The sequence below is a fragment of the Polypterus senegalus genome, chromosome 2 (assembly GCF_016835505.1).
Source record: "Polypterus senegalus isolate Bchr_013 chromosome 2, ASM1683550v1, whole genome shotgun sequence".
NCBI lineage: Eukaryota > Metazoa > Chordata > Cladistia > Polypteriformes > Polypteridae > Polypterus > Polypterus senegalus.
The window spans coordinates 253,377,692-253,398,038 of NC_053155.1; positions in this window are offsets into that span (position 1 = coordinate 253,377,692).

Below are 20,347 nucleotides of genomic sequence, written 5' to 3' on the forward strand. Positions count from 1 at the left end.
AGAGGGGACGAGGGAGAGAGAGAGGTGTCCTAACCTTAATTTGAAAAATCCTCGGGATCATAACCACTTGCATAAGCAGCTAAGACATAAGTTCCTGAATCATGCAGAGAAGGATTCTTCAGAGTAATGATTAATGGATTACAATGATTCTCGCACACTCATGAGGGGCGTGTCCCTTTAAAATAGAGAATCGAGTTTTCAGGCCATACTGTGTAGCCTGCCAAGGTTCATAACCCCAGTCATTTGGTCCTGTATTTGCAAACACATCGCTCCAAAATCCACATTCAGAGTCCTCTGAGGAGGAACCTGAATCAGAGTCATACCAAGGGTAGCTTACACAAACATATTTGTCAGGCCATTCCCATTGTTCCTGTCTGCCAGTACAGGGGGCAATTGCACAAAAATCAACCTGGAATGAGGCAGTTTCTTCCACCTGGAAAGTCAGTGTCACCCGTGAAGTGGATAATGGAATGGAAAACAATAAGATTATGTATATTAAGGGTGCCATCTTTTGCAGTGTGAAGCGTGAATCCAGGCGGGCAATCCTTCAACCTTTACGGCGTGTGGTGTAGACAGAAGAACTTGGAACGGTCCTCTCCACCTAGGCTGATGCCAATGTTTCCTCCGGGTGTCTCAAACCAGAATCCAGGTGCCCAAGGGAATCGGCGAGTCTTCAGATGGAGGGCTGGTTCTCCAGGCCTGATTAACCTGCTCGTGGACTTCCTTCAGGGATGCTCGGAGACCTGTAAGACTAGAAAGAAGATCATTGTCCACGGTATGCAGGTTCACATTTCCTATAACCATGCCAACGGGCATGGGTCGTCCGGTCAGAATTTCAAACGGCGATAGTCCCAATTGTCGGTGTGTCCGTCCCCTCAATCCCATTAGGGCCAGGGGCAGAGCGTCTGGCCATGATAAATTGGTTTGTTCACAAATTTTTTGCAAGTTTAGTCTTTAGGGTGCCATTGCATCGTTCTACGATACCCCCACTTTGTGGATGATATTTGCAGTAATGATGTACATTGATCTGCAGCCAGGTGGTTAATTCATTTATAATGGAATTCACAAAGTGAGTACCATTGTCTGTTTGTAACTTTTGGGATGCCCCATCTTGGAATAATTTCTTTAATTAGTGCCTTAGCAACTGTTTTAGCATCATTGTGTTTAGAAGGGAAAGCTTCTACCCATCGGAGAACACATCGACAATCACAAGGCAATATCGGTAACCTCTAGACGGTGTTAGTTCAATGAAATCCATTTGGAGGTGTTCAAACGGACCCATTGGGTTAGGAGTAACGGCGGGACTTACCTGTGTGCCTTTTCCTACATTAAACCTTTGACATAATGCACAGCGTCTACAGAATTGCTCTGCATATGTAGAGAAGCCTACAGCTTCCCAATGTTTTTCAACATCCCAGACCATGGCATCTTTCCCAGCATGGTCGAGGCCATGGGCTATTTTGCCATACCTGGAAAAGAAGCCTTTGGGAGAAAAGGTTTGTTAGTTTGCTTATGAGTCCAGACTCCATCAGAGAGGGACCCTTCTTTGGACCATTTTTCTTTTCATGTCCGTGGCTGCACTCTGTAAAGAAATAATTTGATTATCAGGGTCCTGGTCATTTCTCTGTTGGAATAAAGAGATTGGTGTGTTACTGTGTGCAGCCTTTTTAGCAAAGTAGTCTGCTAATTCATTTCCTTTGCTGACAGGATCCTGTTTTCCTGTGTGAGCTTGACATTTAACAATCGCTAGCTTTGATGGTTTAGTTATGGCTTCTAAAAGGGATTCGATTAACTTTTGATGTTGGATGGGCTTGCCAGTACTGGTCTTGAATCCCCTCAATTTCCATAATGCCCCATGATCATGGCAGACTCCAAAGGCATATCTAGAATCTGTATAAATTGTTATGATTTTTCCTTCAGACAGCTGACATGCTCTGGTGAGCGCTATTAATTCAGCTGCTTGTGCACTCAAACTTGATGAAATTCGATTTGCTTCCAGCAGGCGGTCCCCTTGGACCACTGCGTAACTAGTTGAGGGTGTTCCGTTTTCCAATCGCAAAGAACATCCGTCTACAAAAATAATTTCTCCAGTTTCTAAAGGTGTTTCCTGTAGATCTACTCGAGGCTTTATAACCTTTGCTATTTCTTTATGGCAATTATGCGGTTCACCTTCGTTATCTGTTGGCAACAGGGTGGCTGGATTTAAAGTGGAGCATCTTTCAATCGTAACGTTTGACAGAGTACAGAGTACATTCTGATAGTGTATTGCCCTAGCAGTAGTGAGATGTGAGGTCTTAGCCTGTACTAAAATGGAATGTACAGCGTGAGGCACCTTTACTGTTAGGGGGCTCATGAGCACTATATCTGTACTGGCTAGCACAGCTTCTGTTGTGGCAGCCACAGCCCTAAGGCAAGGCGGAAGTGCTGCAGCCACTGGATCCAATTTTTTCAAAAAATATGCTATTGGCCTTTGTTTATCCCCATGTAACTGTGTTAAAACTGCATTCATATATCCCCCCTTTTCGTCCACAAACAGAGTGAATGGACGTAAAAAATCCAGTAAGCCTAACACCGGAGCCGAGGAAAGTGTGCTTTTCAAGTCACAGAGAGCCTTCTCAGCCTGCTCGTCCCATTGCACTTGACCAGAAAGAGGAAGGTCAGGGTGTTTGCTAGATTTTGTAATGGCTGTGCTCTTTCAGTGAAATTCGAAATCCATTGCCGGCAGTATCCTAAAATGCCCAATACAGACATAACCTGTTGTTTTGTGACAGGTCTAGGAAGATTTTGAATGGTGGTAATGCGATCGCTAGAAAGAGCTCTTGTTCCATTTGTAATGTCATGACCTAGATATTTTACAGTCGTTTGAATTAATTGCAGTTTAGCCTTTGAAACTTTATGCCCATTTTCTCCCAGGAATAATAGTAATTTTTTAGTGTCCTGCTCACAATCGTCTGCTGTAGTACTGCATAACATAATATCATCTACATATTGTATTAATGTACTACCTCGGTCTGGCCAGAACCCTTCTAAACTTTGAGCAAGCGCTTGTCCATACACACAAGGGGCTTCAGTATATCCCTGAGGCATGACAGTCCATGTCCAACGGCGGTTTTGGAAAGTAAAGGCAAACCAAAATTGAGAATCAGGGTGTACAGGGACAGAAAAGAAAGCATTGGCTAAATCAATCACGGAAAAATAACGAGCAGAGGGAGGGATTGCAGAAAGAATAGTGGAAGGATTAGGAACAATAGGGGCCCTAGGAAAGATTGCAGAATTCACTTGTCGTAAGTCTTAAACAAAGCGCCATGAACCATCAGCCTTTCTTACAGGTAAAATAGGGGAATTGACGGGGGAATATCTAATTGGAATAATCGCACCGCGTTTCACAAGATCAGAATGTACGGCGGAGATGCCAGCCTCTGCTTCGGGGGACAGAGGATACTGAGCACGGTGCGGGCGGAAGGAAGATTTCGGGTAGACCACCAGAGGCTCACAATGGGCTATCCTTCCATAATCATTCTTACCCTGAGCCCACAGTGAATCAGGAAGCATAGAGAGCCAAGAAGGGGTAGTAGTTTGCAATGAAAAAACAGAAAAGGAAGTGCGGCACAATGCACGGTGCACTAAAAAATTAGTTTGAAGCACAACTTTAGTTATCAAATGGTCTGAGGTTTCGAAAAATATCTGATGCCACCTGTAACCAGTCTGTTCTATTAAGACATTGTTCTACCCATGGTCCGATTTCCGCCCAATGTACAGTGCTTGATTTAGCTAAAGAAATATGAGGCACTGAACCACCAAGATAGAAAATATTCTGTGAGTATGTGAGATGAACATAAGCAGCAGCTTTTATGGATGAAATAAAAATACAAGGAATGTGAAGGGTTTCGGGGCAGGTACCTGAAGAAAGAAAAGATTCCAGCCAGGGGGTGTCTACTTCTGCGGGGAAATATTGAGCAGTGCAATGTAGGGTGTCAGGGGCTTGGAGATTGGGAAACAAGCAGGAGGGAAATGAGTGAAGGGCTTTAAGAAGGATGGTGTGTGGGGAAACATTTCATTGAAATGGAGAGAGAAAGTTTTGTCATGAGATCCCTTCCTAAGAGGTTAACTGGACAGAGCTGATTTAAAAGAAATCGGTGTGTTAAAGTGGAATCACTGGAATGCAGCTGAACTCGAAGAATCTCTTGAGGCAGGGACCTCCTTCAGCGAAAGGGTTGAGCGCGTGGCTCCTGTGTCCACGAGGAAAACAGTTTCAGTGCCATTCACCAGCCAGCAAAGTCAATAATGGATCAGTCTCTGAATTATGGGTGAGCAAAGGCAGTTGAAGAGAAGGGCTGGGAGTCCCTGCGGATTCCTATGTCCATAGCCGAGATAAGAGACCAGTCTCTGCCTTTCTTATACTTGTCCTTAATATTATTTTAACATGTTCCCATTGCGTAATAAAGGGACCTTCATCCTGGCCCCGAGGCAACGCCTCGTTCCACTGCCACGGGTTTCCGTTATGCTGTCCATGATTGACAGTGTCCCATGTGGTGCCAAGCTTTCTCCACAGCACCTGAGTCCATTCTGTGGCATTAAGCTTATACATATCATACAGCTACTGTAATTGTTCTATGAATTTTTTAAACACACCGATGACTTTGGGATCAGGCAATTCAGACACAATGTCCTTCAGCTCTTGAATGTCCCAGTTACGATGTATCATTACAGTAGTGGGGTTATTAGCTCCTGCAGGTTGCATTGAATCATGTCGGGGGGTTCTGGGATCTCAATCAGGGGGCACTCGAATAAGGGGCCTGTGGGTTTGGGGACTTTAAGGGGATTGAAAGGTGGTGTTTTGATTAGGGGCTGAAGGAATAGGGTTTGACTTCTAGTGCGTTGTGAAATGGAGGTTCTAGGATCGTGAAACCCACCTGCGAACCCATTACGTTACTTTTGTCATTCCCCGGATCAGTGTGTAATGAGGGATCATAATGATATTCTTCAAAGAAACCAGACCCCAAGGGATCATCTTTTAATTCTGGTGCGGTGGGCGCTGGAGGTGGCGGAGGAGAAGGTGGGGGCTGTGGATGTGGATGGTGTAGGAAAGGTGAAGGAACAAGTACGGGATATAACGGGTCTTTTTTTTTTTTTTTTTCGCTCTTCTTCCGCTTCTCATTCGACTGTGGTCCCGAATCTGCTTGCAATTTCTGTAAAGCTATAAATAACTATTTTTTTTTACTTCTAGTTTTAACTTTCTGCAGCCAATAATTCATTTCTGTACTGCCTTTAAATTACGATCTTTAATAACCAACTCCCATCTGTCATACATAACACGGACCTTTGTTACAACATCCTCGTACATTTCTACATACAACATCCTTGTGCATTTCTACATAATATTTTTCTAATTTCCTGAATTTCACTTGCGTCTCCTGTCCTTCCAGTGTCCATCTCCCCTCACTTTGCTTATTCCATTTCTTACGCCTTCTTTAAAATCTAACCCCGTCTTTTTCTCTATTAATTTTCTAGGAGACCCATTTTTTCTCGGCGTCTGTTGATCCCCTGAAAATAATCCTTCTAGCATTAAAAGACTTTGAATCCTCGAGGCACTGTTTGGCAGGCTTGCTGTTATGTGTTCCCATTTTTCCCTTGCTTTTTCCTCCCGATTGTTGTGACAGATTTATTCCCTCTTGTCGTGTCCTATTCTCACTTCTGTCTTCAATGAACTACTAGTTTTTCTGAGTGTGCCACTCACCCGTTTCTAGTGTTCCCCTTAATATTCCGAGAAGGGGAATACCAAAGCTTTTCCTACGTTACTGTCACAGTGCTCGGCGAAAGCAAGTATTTATTTCCAGTACGTACTTATTTATTCATCCCCTTGTTTTATTAACCTGTTATTCCTCTATTCTATACTCTATCCTCTGTCCCATAGATTTGTCCAGGTTTATGGGTGTGCCACGCACCGGATCCCGTCCTAAATCCCCCTTTTTTAATTCCTGGAGGATAGTGTTCTATACTATCTTTCCCAACAGGAGTGACTTAAAACAAGGTATTTCTTTTCCGTTTACTATTCCCAGTCACTTTTTCAGTCAGTCACCGTGGTTGTACCAGAAGGAGACCGGGGACTCCTCACGCAGGAACCGTCTCAGGACAGGGCAGTCCTAACTTTTATCGGAGCTGCTTACTCTGCTGCCGGTGTACACTGTAGCGGCAGTCTGCTTCAAGAAGACAGATCGCTGAGGTCTTCCCCGAGGAATCAGCCGGCCGTCTCCTGCCCCACATCCGGGCGCCAAAAACTGTGGGCACGTTTTCTATATTATCGTTTCTTGTGACTGAAGATAGAGAGATATTAATTAAAGTTAGTAAAAAATCTTTTATTAATACACACCAAGCAAGGGTAAGATGACAGAGAAGCACAGTCCTAGGACACCTGCCCTTCATCTGCCTCGAGGGGTCGGTATCCCAAAACGTTTATAGGGCCTTTGTCTTATGACTTTGGTTGCACAAGAATTTCAAACCGTTACATATTACAACATTTTGCTTGGATCAGTATTTACCACATCCTTTAAGTTCATCAATTGGTCACTTGTGGTTTTTTGTTCGTTAGGAGAACAAGAAGTTGCACTTGCACTATAAAGACAGGTTCTGCGTGGCTCTATCATGTATACCAGATTGATCAAACTGATCAAACTATTTATTATTTTTCCACACCGCCACAACAGGCACCGACCGCCTTACGGCCACAGCTCCGGTCAGCCGCCTTAACAATAGAGGCACGGAACATGGCTCATCCGGACTCAGTGTCCGCCAACTCCCTCGGGATGTGGTCGAAGTTCTGTCGAAGGTGGGAGTTGAAGCTACTTCTGACAGGGGACTCTGACAGATGTTCCCAGCAGATCCTCACAACACGTTTGGGCCTACCAGGCCTGACCGGCATCTTCCCCCAACATATAAGCCAACTCACCACCAGGTGCTGATCAGTTGACAGCTCTGCCCCTCTTCACCCGAGTGTCCAAGACATGTGGCCGATCATCGAACTGAGGCCTAGGGTGTCCTGGTGCCAAGTGCACATATGAACAACCCTATGCTTGAACATGGTGTTCATTATGGACAATCCGTGACGAGCACAGAAGTCCAATAACAAAACACCGTTCGTGTTCAGATAAGCCATTCCTCCCAATCACGCCCTTCCAGGTCTCACTGTCATTGCCCACGTGAGCATTGAAATCTCCCAGCAGAACGAGTGAGTCCCCAGAAGGTATGCCCTATAGCACCCTCTCCAGGGACTCCAAAAAAGGGTGGATACTCCAAACTGCTGTTCGGCGCATCTGCATAAACAACAGTCAGGACCCTTCCCCCCACCTGAAGGCAGAGGGAGGCCACCCTCTCATCCACTGGGTTAAACAGTATCTATCTATCTAAATCCCAATGCACAGGTTCCAAGTCAAGAGGCAATAAGTATGCCCACACCTGCTCGGTGCCTCTCACTGGGGGCAACTCCAGAGTGGTAGAGAGTCCAGCCCCTCTCAAGGAGATTGGTCCTAGAGTCCAAGCTATGTGTCAAGGTGAGTCCAACTATATCTAGCCGGAATCTCTCGACCTCACGCACTAGCTCAGGCTCCTTCCCCTTCAGAGAGGTGACATTCCACGGCCCAAGAGCCAGTTACTGTAGCCAAGGATCAGACCGCCAAGGTCCCCGCCTTGGGCCATCACCAAACTCACACTGCACCTGACCTCCTTGGCCCCTCCAATAGGTGGTGACTTAAACTAGTCATTGAACAAATGACATAAATCTGATTGCTCATGTACTACTGTTTTTTGTGTTTTTTTTTTGTTTTAATGTTCAAAGGGGATGGAAGTACTGAATGGGGCTATTTTACCCTGTAAAAAATGAACTCAAACAGTAACATTATATGCTGCTTTATTAAAATGTAATAACATTTAAAATAAGACAGACAGGTGAATAAACTGACAAAAAAATTATGACATTATAATAAAATCGCTTACCTTACTACTGCTTTAATACATTTTCGTCTGTAAAAAAATCAGACTCACTCATCGAAATCACTAGTTTTTACTTTTCCATGACTTATTTGAAACTTATGCATCTGACATGATATTTTTCACTAAAAACTAAAGTGTTATTTCCTTTGAATGCCTGTGACGGTATTGGTAATTTCTTTGCATTCCATGTACTATGTATTACTATATATTAATAGCTTTTTAATTTTTACTAATTTCGCTATTAATTGACTTGTTTGAAACTGCACATGTATTAAACATATACAATCAAAAGATTTAAATGTTCATGCCTTTAACAAATACTTATTTAGATAGCTACTTAGTCAATGTCAAGTTTAACGTGGAATTAAACTTTATTATTCAACAATGGGAACTTAATTTGTACATTGTGGAAAACCATCCTGAACACCAACAGGCAGACACTGATAAGTCCAACACACACAAGTTTACTTACACTATGTACAGTCCACAAAATTGTCCCGCACAGCACACATTGCCCCTGAACCAATCACCCTTAAGTCCATGCCTTCCAATGCGCCTTCCTTCACCGCCTCCCCTCCTCAGAGCTTCGTCCTCTTCCTCCCAAATCCAGCTGACGACTGGAGGGAGGCCGCCTCTTTTATTCCCACCCGGATGTGCTCCAGGTGCCCTCTGATGAACTTCCTGCGTCACTTCCTGGTATGGCAGAAGTGCCGTATGAGCACCCAAAAGCACTCCGGGTGTTTCTGGTATTCCTTCTGCCAGCATCTCCAGGTGTGGCAGAACTGCTGGCGTCCAGGGCTCCTTAATCATCCAGGCACCACCCGGAGGTGGCCACAGGCCCCTATAGGGTTGAGCAACTAAGGGGGCTGCCCTCTCGTGGTCCGGGGGAGGTACAGTCCCTTTGCTGGTCCTTCCAGGCGTTGCGGCTGGGCACAGGCTCCAAACAACCACCACAACATTTATGTTACAATTAAATGACAGAAACATCTATAAATATGAAAAAAACAGTCATATTTATAGTAAGTGTGACAGATTAAATACTATACATTTAAGGAAGGAGCTGATGAAAGGAAAATCTTACTATAGAACTCAATTTTTTAGTTGAGCATCAATGAGAAACACAAGAATAAATAAAGCATCAGAATGTTGTAATTGTTAAGACATTTTTCAAGAGTTAGAAATCTAGCTTTAGAGGATCTTGGCAGCTACTGATTTTTATTGTTTAGGAAGCACACACTGAAGAATGAGTTTATTAGTATTAAAGAAAGAACTACAATTCAAGCAAGAGTTAAAAAGATGAAGAGGAGTCCACGCATTCATCTAATCCTCACGAGCCTTAAGCACTGGCTCTAGCGGGGTTTGCCACTTCACCCACAGAGCACGAAAGCCGAAACGATTTGTCCGAACTGAAGGAAATGATTGCAACATTGGCCATGTCCACGCGTAAGCTCAAGAAAGACATTCAGAAAAATATGAAGAAAGAAATAAATGGCTTGCTCAAGACAAACGAGAAGACAAACGAGAAGCTGCGGCAGGAATATAAAGACTTGTAAAAATGTATATACTGTATAATCATTTTAGATAGATAGATAGATAGATAGATAGATAGATAGATAGATAGATAGATAGATAGATAGATAGATAGATAGATAGATACTTTATTAATCCCAAGGGGAAATTCACATACTGCAGCAGCAGCATACTGATAAAGAACAATATTAAATTAAAGAGTGATAATGAAGGTATAACAGACAGACAATAATTTTGTATAATATTAACGTTTATCCCCCCACCCCAGGTGGAATTGAAGAGTTGCATAGTGTGGGGGAGAAACGATCTCTACAGTCTGTCAGTGGAGCAGGACAGTGACAGCAGTCTGACGCTGAAGCTGCTGTTCTTCCTGGAGATGACACTGTTCTGTGGATGCAGTGGATTTTCCATTATTGACAGGAGCCTGCTCAGTGACCGTTGCTCTGCCACGGATGTCAAACTGTCCAGCTCCGTGCCTACAATAGAGCCTGCCTTCCTCACCAGTTTGTCCAGGCGTGAGTCATCGCTCTTCTTTATGCTGCCTCCCCAGCACACCACCGTGTGGTTATTGCAGATGTTGAAGGACATCAGCCTTCTAAGGAAGTATAGTCGGCTCTGTCCTTTCACAGAGCATCAGTATTGGCAGTCCAGTCCAATTTATCATCCAGCTGCACTCCCAGATATTTATAGGTCTGCCCTCTCTGCACACAGTCACCTCTGATGATCACGGGGTCCATGAGGGGCTTGGGCCTCCTAAAATCCACCACCAGCTCCATGGTTTTGCTGGTGTTCAGTTGTAGGTGGTTTGAGTCACACCATTTAACAAAGTCCTTGATTAGTTTCCTATACTCCTCTTCCTGCCTGAAGATAGTCCACGATCCATGGTATGAATCCAGGTAACCAGGTATGAATCTACTCCCATCTCTGTCAGTTTGTTCCTAAGGAGCAGAGGTTGGATGGTGCTGAAGGCGCTAGAGAAGTCCAAAAACGTAATTCTTAAAGCACCACTGCCTCTGTCCAAGTGGAAGAGGGACCGGTGTAGCATATAGATGATGGAATCCTCTGCTCCCACCTTCTCCTGGTAAGCGAACTGGCATATGCCTCAGGTGGTGAAGCAGCAGCCGCTCCATGGTCTTTATTACATGTGACATCAGAGTGACAGGCCGGAAGTCGTTCATCTCACTAGAACGTGATACCTTTGGGACTGGGGTGATGCAAGATGTTTTCAAAAGTCTCGGGACCCTCCCCTGTTCCAGGCACAGGTTGTAGAGGACTCCCCGGCTCCAATTCACAGGCCTTCAGCAGTCGTGGCAATACTCCATCTGGACCCGCTGCTTTGCTGGCACAAAGTCTCCTCAGCTCTCTGCTTACCTGAGCTCCTGTAATTGTGGGTTGGGGGAAACTCTCTCCTATGCTGGCATCAGCAGAAGGATGGGTGGAGGATGCAGTACTACGAGGTGAGAGTGGGTTAGGGTGGTCAAACCTGTTGAAGAAGTTGTTCATCTTGTTTGCTCTCTCCACGTCTCTCTCAATGGTGGCACCCTGCTTCGAGCTGCAGTCAGTGATGATCTTCATCCCATCCCACACTTCCTTCATTCTGTTATTCGGCATCTTCTATTCCAGCTTTCTCCTGTACTGCTGCTTCGCCGCCTTGAGCTGGACTCGGAGTTCCTTCTGCACGCACTTGAGCTCATGCTGATCACCGCCTTTAAAAGCCCTTTTCTTCTGGTTCAAAAAGCCCTTGATGTCAATTGTATTCCATGGCTTGTTGTTAGCATAGCAGCGTACTGTTCTTACTGGTACTACAATGTCCATACAAAAGTTGATGTAGTCAGTAGTGCAGTCAACAACCTCCTCAATGTTCTCACTATGTGACCCCTGCAGGATATTCTAGTCCGTAGTTCCAGAGCAGTCTCTCAGAGCTTGCTCTGCCTCAGGGGACCACTTCCTGAATGAGCGTGTGGTTGTAGGCAGCTCCCTCACTCTTGGTTTGTCCAGAAGCTTCAGTTTGTATTAACAACATTTTCTCAGACTACTTTAAACTAGAATGTGGTACCAGACAAGAATGCCCCTTGTCACCACTGTTATTTGGAATCGCCATTGAACCACTGGCAGTTCACTGTCAAAATGCTTATCAGAGAAGGCCTTGAACAAAAAATTTCTGTATATGCAAATGATATGGTACTGTATATATCAGACCCACAAAATACTGTGCCTGCAGTCTTAACAGCACTTACAGAATTCAAAAGATTTCTGGTCTCAGAATGAATTTGAATAAAAGTGTAAAAGTGTATTTCCAGTGAATTCGCAAGCATACAATATTAGATTGGACACTTTCCCTTTTATCATTGCAGATCAGTTTAAATACCTAGGGGTAAATATGACAAGAAAATATAAAGCTCTTTATCAACAAAATTTTGCCATCTGTAAAGAAAAAAATTAAGCAAGACTTGCATAGCTGGTCAACCCTTTATCTCACTCTAGCTTGAAGAATTAACATTGTTAAGATGAATATCCTAAGATTCTCTTTTTATTTCAGAACATTCCAATATACATCAATAAATCATTTTTTTAATTAGATTCAACCATAACCTCATTTATCTGGAACTCAAAACATCCACATATCAAAAGAGCGACCCTACCAAGACCTAAGGCAGAAGATGGCATGGCTCTACCCAACTTTCAGTTTTATTACTGGGCAGAAAACATACAAGCTATAAAAACCTGGACACAAATAGATTAACATACACAGGCTTGGTCAGCAATAGAAATAAAATCCTGCAGTACTTCTTTATATTCCCTGCTTTGTGCCCCAATAAATGCAAGTTATCGCCAATATACTAATAACCCAATTGTGCTTCACTCACTCAGAATATGGAAGCAATGTAGAAAGAATTTTAAGATGGAGAATCTTTTATCTGTGGCACCTCTACATGAGAACCACCTTTTTCAACCCTTGCAAAAATATGCAGTTTTTAATATCAGGAAAACATTTGGGATTAAATTGCTTAGAGTTATTTATATAAACAACATCTTTGCATCCTATGAACAATTACTTTCAAATTTAACTTTCCAGCAACACATTTATTTCACTATCTTCAAATTAGAAACTTTGTCAAACAGAACCTGGACGATTTCCATCATTTTGCACCATCCTCTTTGCTGGAAAAAATATTTTTCAGTTTGGAGGAATCATTTTGCAGTCCCTGCCTTTAAAAGATCCAAGAGGACAATGGGAAAAAGATCTATCACTCAAAATATCGGAAAAGGAGTGGAAAGTAGCAATGCAAAGAATTCACTCAAGCGCCATATACGCAAAGCATACAATTATTCAACTTAAAATTATATATCGAGCTTAAAACTGTCCAAAATGTTTCTAGGGTAAGATTCAATCTGTGAACGCCGCAATCAAGTCCCAACCTCACTGGGCCAAATGTTTTGGGCCTGCACCAAATTAACACCATGCTGGACAAAAATTTTTAAGTGCCTTTCAGACAGCCTTGGTGTCACAATCCCTCCTAACCCATTAACAGCTGTGTTTGGTGTTCTTCCAGATGGGCTTAAAGCGGAGAAGGACAAACAAACTGTGATTGACTTCACTACACTATTGGCACATAGACTTATTTTGCTAAACTGGAAGAATCCTAATTCTCCTCTTTTAAGTCAGTGGGAAACTGATGTTTTATACTATTTGAAATTGGAAAAAAATAAATTCTCAGTTAGAGGATCTGTGCAGAACTTTTTCAAAACCTGGCAGGATCTAATCAATAATGTTTTAGAATAAGCTCTTAAAGCACTGAGGAAATAATTCTTATCGCATTTCTTTTTTTTTTTATCCGCCTGTTAATCAATTTATGTATTTTGACCAGCTTTAAGTTTTAATCCGTTGGCCATGCTCTCTTTCTCAGGGATGGGGGTTGGGTTGATTTGTTTTCAATCCTATTTTTTGTAAAAATTGATCTATCTGTATGGAATGATTACAAGAAAATCAATAGAATTAAAATAAAAAAGATGAAGAGGAGTACTGCATCAGACTTAAAATGTTTTGTCAATTTGGGTAAATGGAAGTAAAGAATTGAGTTTTAAACACAACTAACATCTAATATATTGAGAAAGTAAGCATTTTCAAGATTTGCTACATTCAAAACCATTAAACTTATTTGCTCTTTACAATAAACATTAAAAAAACATAGTTTAGTTGTTTAGTATTACTGAAAATATGTATACTTTTGCAAACATGGAGAACAGCTGTACAGACAGTACTGAATCATCTCATATTATTGCAACAATCATTAGACACCATATGCTGAGGATGTTGGCTTAGTTGAGGTTTTTGCTATTTTTGGACTGGCAACAGTAGTTATTTAAAAATATGAATACAATTTAAAAACGTCCATATGCATATCCCTAAAACATGTAGAAAAGTTTATTAGTTCCAAAATATAACTTTTATCTTATTGTAATGCTTATAAAACCTAATTTGGGTCACACATGATCTAGAAGAGATAACAGAAGGTAGTTTAATATCCTACAGATACATCACTTTCACAAATCTGATTAAATTTAAGCCATCCTGGACTGATGTGTAATACAAATTTGTCTGTTGTCTCATCTAAGACACAAGAGTTCTGAAGTAATTATGGTTGAAGTAGAGATTTGTTTCACGAATATAGTCTTAGCAAGTGTCAAAAGGCAGTTAAACTAAAGACAAAATATGTATGTAATCCTTACCTGGCCAGGACACCCATGGTCACCGGGGGAGAGAGTATTATCAGGACAGTTTCTTCCCCGGGCCAATAGAGGTCAGCCCCCTTGGTTTCCAGTGGGACCACGGGCTATGAGCATGAAAGCTCAACCCTTTTGGAACCCGTGGACCTTTCTAGGACCATATTTGGTCACACCTCCACCATACCTGTGGAGTCCTTCCAGGTGCCCTATAAAAAGAAGCCGCCTCACTCCATAATTTGGCTAGAGTTGGAGGGAGAAGGACTGATGGCAAGAAGGAAATGAATGGTATAGGTGTGTTATGTTGACTGGTATTTTGGGCACATCAAATTGTAAATAAACGTGTGTAATGTGGCAAAACCTGTCTCCTGCCTGTCTGTGACCGGGTTAGGGTGGCGGTATGTGCCCTAGTGGCCCACAGTACATACATTAATAAGTAATACATAGCTGATGGTGGCAGTGAAAATGTATGGATGGAGGTTTCTATATATTTGTAATTCTTGCTAATACTAAAGATCCAATTTAACACCATACCAGAATGGTAAGATGTATTTCAGTACACTGTCAACACTGCTGCTGTATAGCTCCAGAATATTTGGGTCATATCCTAGCCTGGTCAGTGCAAGTATGGAGATAGCAAGCTATCCCAGTAACTGTGTAGTTGTTTTTTGTTACTCTGATTTCCTTCCTTATCCTTGTATACTTATATGTTAGGTAATTTTTTGTTCTCACTTAGCGCTGCATTAATGATATGGCTGTATGAGTGACTGTGTCCTATGATACATTTTCCTTAAGGCCACTGCCACTGGGATGGTCCCAGCTTCCTATGATCTAACAGCTTCCCTAAAAGGTTGAATATTTTTTGCAGTTAGGTGAATCATTCCCACTCTGTCAACTAATTTGAAATTTAGCTCAGACAGCTTGTCTTCTGAGGTATTGTTTACCTATCAATAGGAAAAAATAAATTGAAAGTTAGATCAGTGTTAAAGAAATTAAGAGATAAATCTGATAAATCTTATCTAATCAACCAATCACATGGCAGTTGCTTCAATGCATTTAGGGGTGTGGTCCTGGTCAAGACAATCTCCTGAACTCCAAACTGGATGTCAGAATGGGAAAGAAAGGTGATTTAAGCAATTTTGAGCGTGGCATGGTTGTTGGTGCCAGACGGGCCGGTCTGAGTATTTCACAATCTGCTCAGTTACTGGGATTTTCACGCACAACCATTTCTAGGGTTTACAGAATGGTGTGAAAAGGGAAAAACATCCAGTATGCGGCAGTCCTGTGGGCGAAAATGCCTTGTTGATGCTAGAGGTCAGAGGAGAATGGGCCGACTGATTCAAGCTGATAGAAGAGCAACTTTGACTGAAATAACCACTCGTTACAACCGAGGTATGCAGCAAAGCATTTGTGAAGCCACAACACGCACAACCTTGAGGCGGATTGGCTACAACAGCAGAAGACCCCACTCATCTCCACTACAAATAGGAAAAAGAGGCTACAATTTGCACGAGCTCACCAAAATTGGACAGTTGAAGACTGGAAAAATGTTGCCTGGTCTGATGAGTCTCGATTTCTGTTCAGACATTCAAATGGTAGAGTCAGAATTTGGCGTAAACAGAATGAGAACATGGATCCATCATGCCTTGTTACCACTGTGCAGGCTGGTGGTGGTGGTGTAATGGTGTGGGGGATGTTTTCTTGGCACACTTTAGGCCCCTTAGTGCCAATTGGGCATCGTTTAAATGCCACGGGCTACCTGAGCATTGATTCTGACCATGTCCATCCCTTCATGACCACCATGTACCCATCCTCTGATGGCTACTTCCAGCAGGATAATGCACCATGTCACAAAGCTTGAATCATTTCAAATTGGTTTCTTGAACATGACAATGAGTTCACTGTACTAAAATGGCCCCCACAGTCACCAGATCTCAACCCAATAGAGCATCTTTGGGATGTGGTGGAACGGGAGCTTCGTGCCCTGGATGTGCATCCCACAAATCTCCATCAACTGCAAGATGCTATCCTATCAATATGGGCCAACATTTCTAAAGAATGCTTTCAGCACCTTGTTAAATCAATGCCACGTAGAATTAAGGCAGTTCTGAAGGCGAAAGGGGGTCAAACACCGTATTAGTATGGTGTTCCTAATAATCCTTTAGGTGAGTGTAAATGGATTAAATACTAACATGGATGTAAAAGCTGGTCTTCTGAGAAAAGTGAAAGAGAGATTAAAAGTTAGATTTTCACAAACTGGAAGTGCATAATACCAAACATAAAAATTAATTTTATTCCTGTTGTTTCATTTGCTCCATCCACCCCTGTTTTACTCCCATGGTTTCGCTATTTGCTGGGCTGTCCCTTACAAATATGGATGACAAGCAGAGACACTCAAGAGAGGCTTGGAGTAGAGCTGCTGACCCTCCACATTGAGAGGAGCCAATTGAGGTGGTTTGGGCATCTGACATGGATGCCTCCTAAAGGCCTCGCCATGGAGGTTTAGCTCGCACAACCAGTTGGAAGGAGAACTTGGGGAACACTCAAGGTTCTCTGGAAAGATTATATCTCCCAGAAGTCCTAGCAACAGCTTGGGATCTCACTATATGAGTTGGCAGGTGTGGCTGGAGGAAAGGAGTATGGGCTTCACTGCTAAGACTGTTGCCCACTCAACCCACCTTCAGGTAAGTGGTGGAAAATGGATGGATGAAGGTTTATATATTGTTAATTCTTGCTAATGCTAAAGATCTAATTTAACATCATATAAGAATAGCAAGATGTATTTCAGAATTTCAAGTTTCAATTAGAAAAAGAATTACAGACAAAATTATCAGTACATACCAGGGGTCAACAGAGTTTTTTGTTTGCAGGTGAAATTGGCAATAATGCCTCATACAACACACAGTATATAAAAACTCAATGGGACTATTAACTCCCATTATCTAGCACACTTGTTAATCACAGATATTTAAAAGTATTTGGTCCAAGATAAGGTTTAATCAGAGTGTTTCTCATATGCCAATAAGAGAGTAAATTTAAAAGACAGTGATTTTGCTATGACAACTATTTGTCTCTGGTCAAACAGTTAATATCAACTAAGAATTTGGTCTTCACAACAAATATTTTATTGAAAAAAAATCACCTGTTAGTTCACTTTTATTCTACATGCTTTCAGTAATTTTCATTTTTAAAAAGACCTGCTCACAACTATTTGTGCTGCCAAATAAAGATGCCCTATGCACAGGAGTCTTGAGAAGAAATGATTAGTAATGTGCAATCAATCAAGTAAACTTTTGTAAACTTATTTTTAAGTTCACCACTTTACTGGAGTTCAGTTACTTTCAGCTGAAAGAGTTCTGAAAGATTGTCCAAATTAATAGCTAAAGGAGATAAAATGATTGCAAAATCTGTCTGGCACCTAAATTCGAGATTCAGATTCACAACAAAGTGATGGCAGCCTGAGCTGAACAAATCCTCAATCCTTTTCTTAACACCCATCATTAAAATTAGACAAATGAACAGGTTTTGCCTCATGCAGTTGACTCAGATTATTGTAAAGTCTGAACCATAAAATAACAGATAAATTAATTGCACTGTACCTAAAACTGAAATGAGTTCACCTGGAAAGTCATTAATTATCTTAATCATTTAACTTGGTGAGGAAAAATGCAGAAATTGTTGGTACAGGTATTTTATTCCTTGCCTCACCAAACATACATGTTGAAGTGCAGGAGTATTCCACGTTGGTCAATCCATTAACATCTAACTTCTTTCTTTCATATTTGTAAATGGTGCTCTTCATTCTCACTTTAGCAAAGACCCAGAGGTGTCCCTGAAGCTTCCCTCAAAGATGCCACTGCCAGTTAACTTAGTTGTTGATAAAGTCTGCCATACGTAAATTCATATTTTTAAAAATTCACAATCAAAACAAATGAAAGCAAGCAGTTACACCATATATTGTTACAATACTGAAGACTGTGATAATTCGTAAAGTTTGGTTTGTTTAATTATATTTGAATTACTGTATACTGCATGGCAACTTATGCTTACACCAGCCAATTGTAGCATCATTTTGGTAAGGGCCAGAATGTTAGATATGTGTATCAGAAGCCAGTGGGCCGATCATGCCCATATCATGGGCCAGATGTGGCCCATGGGCTGTAGTTTGCTGAGCCCTGGTATATACTATTAAAATGGCTGCGGTTCTTATGGGATTACAGTGGGTAGAAGATCCTTAGTCTAACCATGTTGTTGTCTGTTCTTATTAATTTTCTATACTGTGTACTTTTAAGGTAGGATTGTCTAATAACTGTCAAGATATATTGTTAGAAGGTAGACAGACCTTATTAATGCTGGAATATGTGTGAGCTCGTGTCTCATTTTTGTGAATTCCGAATCATGTAGGGTGGCTGGTAATGAAACAGTTGACAGACTCGCTAAACAGCGAGTGAAGTCCAAAAGTGTTGATATTCAAACTTTATTAAGTAGTTAAATTCATTCAATAAATATTATGTTTATACAATTTAGCAGATGTTACGGGATACACAAATAAAGGGCAGACATTTATATGGGACCCAGAAAAAGCTGTTAAAGCTTTGGAAGGTAGGGGAGTCCAGAATGAAGGAAGCCATAGCAACCCAAATCAGAACTGGACCTACTGGTTTTAGTGCAACATTATTTAAAATGGGCAACCATGTTTCAGGGAAATGCAAATGGTGTCAACTTCCAGAGCACAGTTTTGCGAAAGTAGTCAAGGATCCTAAAGGAACTAGAAAAAGATTTTAATTTACTTGACAATAATGTGGTTGTATAAGGCAATTTAATTGGGAAAGATTGTGTAAATTGTGCATTTCTGTAAATGGTAGGCATTGGGTTCATTATCCTGACTCTTCTTCACATTCCAGTTCAGTAGGTGATAGTAATATACCTTTACAGTTGGTTTGCTAGCTGCCAATTAAAAGTAGAACAAAAAGAAGAGTTTAAATAAAATGTGCACTTTTCATAATATGATCAGAGAATATGTATTTAGTAAAATATGAAACGTTCAAAGATTTTGATAGAATGATAGAAGACAGCGAACAGGAAAGGAAACGACAAAAAGACATATGCGGTAAAAAAAAAGAAAGAAAGGAAAGAAATAAACAAACAAAATGGAAAAGGTTAAAGCAGCAAAAGTGGTCAGGAAATCATTCAGCAAACCCAAAACACATAACATGTGCTGTCACCAGAAAAGGTTAACAAGAGGTCCCAACACTAATGCCTTCTCAAAACACCTTTTAGCTTCCAATACTAATAAAGAAAGGTATAGATATTTAAGATAGAGATTCCATAAATAAATGGCAAGACTTGTACTGGTGAAAATGGCGAATTGCATCGCGTGACCTCAGTGTGTCATGTGATCAACAGCAATTACTTGACTCATTCTCTCTCTCTCTCATTCTTCCTAGGGCACGAAGCATAAGCAGAAGCAGTCAATGGCTGACAGTAAGGTGAATCACGTTGCAGTCGTAGTTGAAGATTTCCAGGCACTCGATGAACAGATTCAGAAACTCCTGTCCCGATGAAGATACCTTAGAGATCTGAAGGCCCGGCTACTGGATAAACTGTCCTCGCCATCTGTAATCAGCGTAACATCAACCCCGCGTTGTGCCGACCTCACCCATGCGTCACGTAGGAGCGACACCGCTGATGACCTCGGCGGATTTCAGCTATGCAGGTGGGGGTTCAAGGCCAGAGCACCTCCATCGGCATAGGCGAGCTAACCTAACTCAGAACTGGTTCTACCCTCTCCGCGTCCCCAGTTCGCCCTCAGCCCCTGGTGATGTAACAGTGGTAGGTGATTCTATTGTTAGAAACCTTAATATCGCATGCCCTAATGGAAAATCGTTTGTTTCTTGTTTTCCCGGTGCTCGTGTCCGAGATGTGATGAGACATGCGCCGGCAATCTACGAGAAGCACAAGGAGAGGGCAGTTGGAGCAATCGTTTTGCATACCAGCGTAAATGATATAAGGCACCGAAAATCAGAAATCCTCAAGGCTGACTTTGCAGCTTTGATTAAAGACACGAAGGAGAGGACCCCATCGGTAAAGATCTTCATTTCGGGTC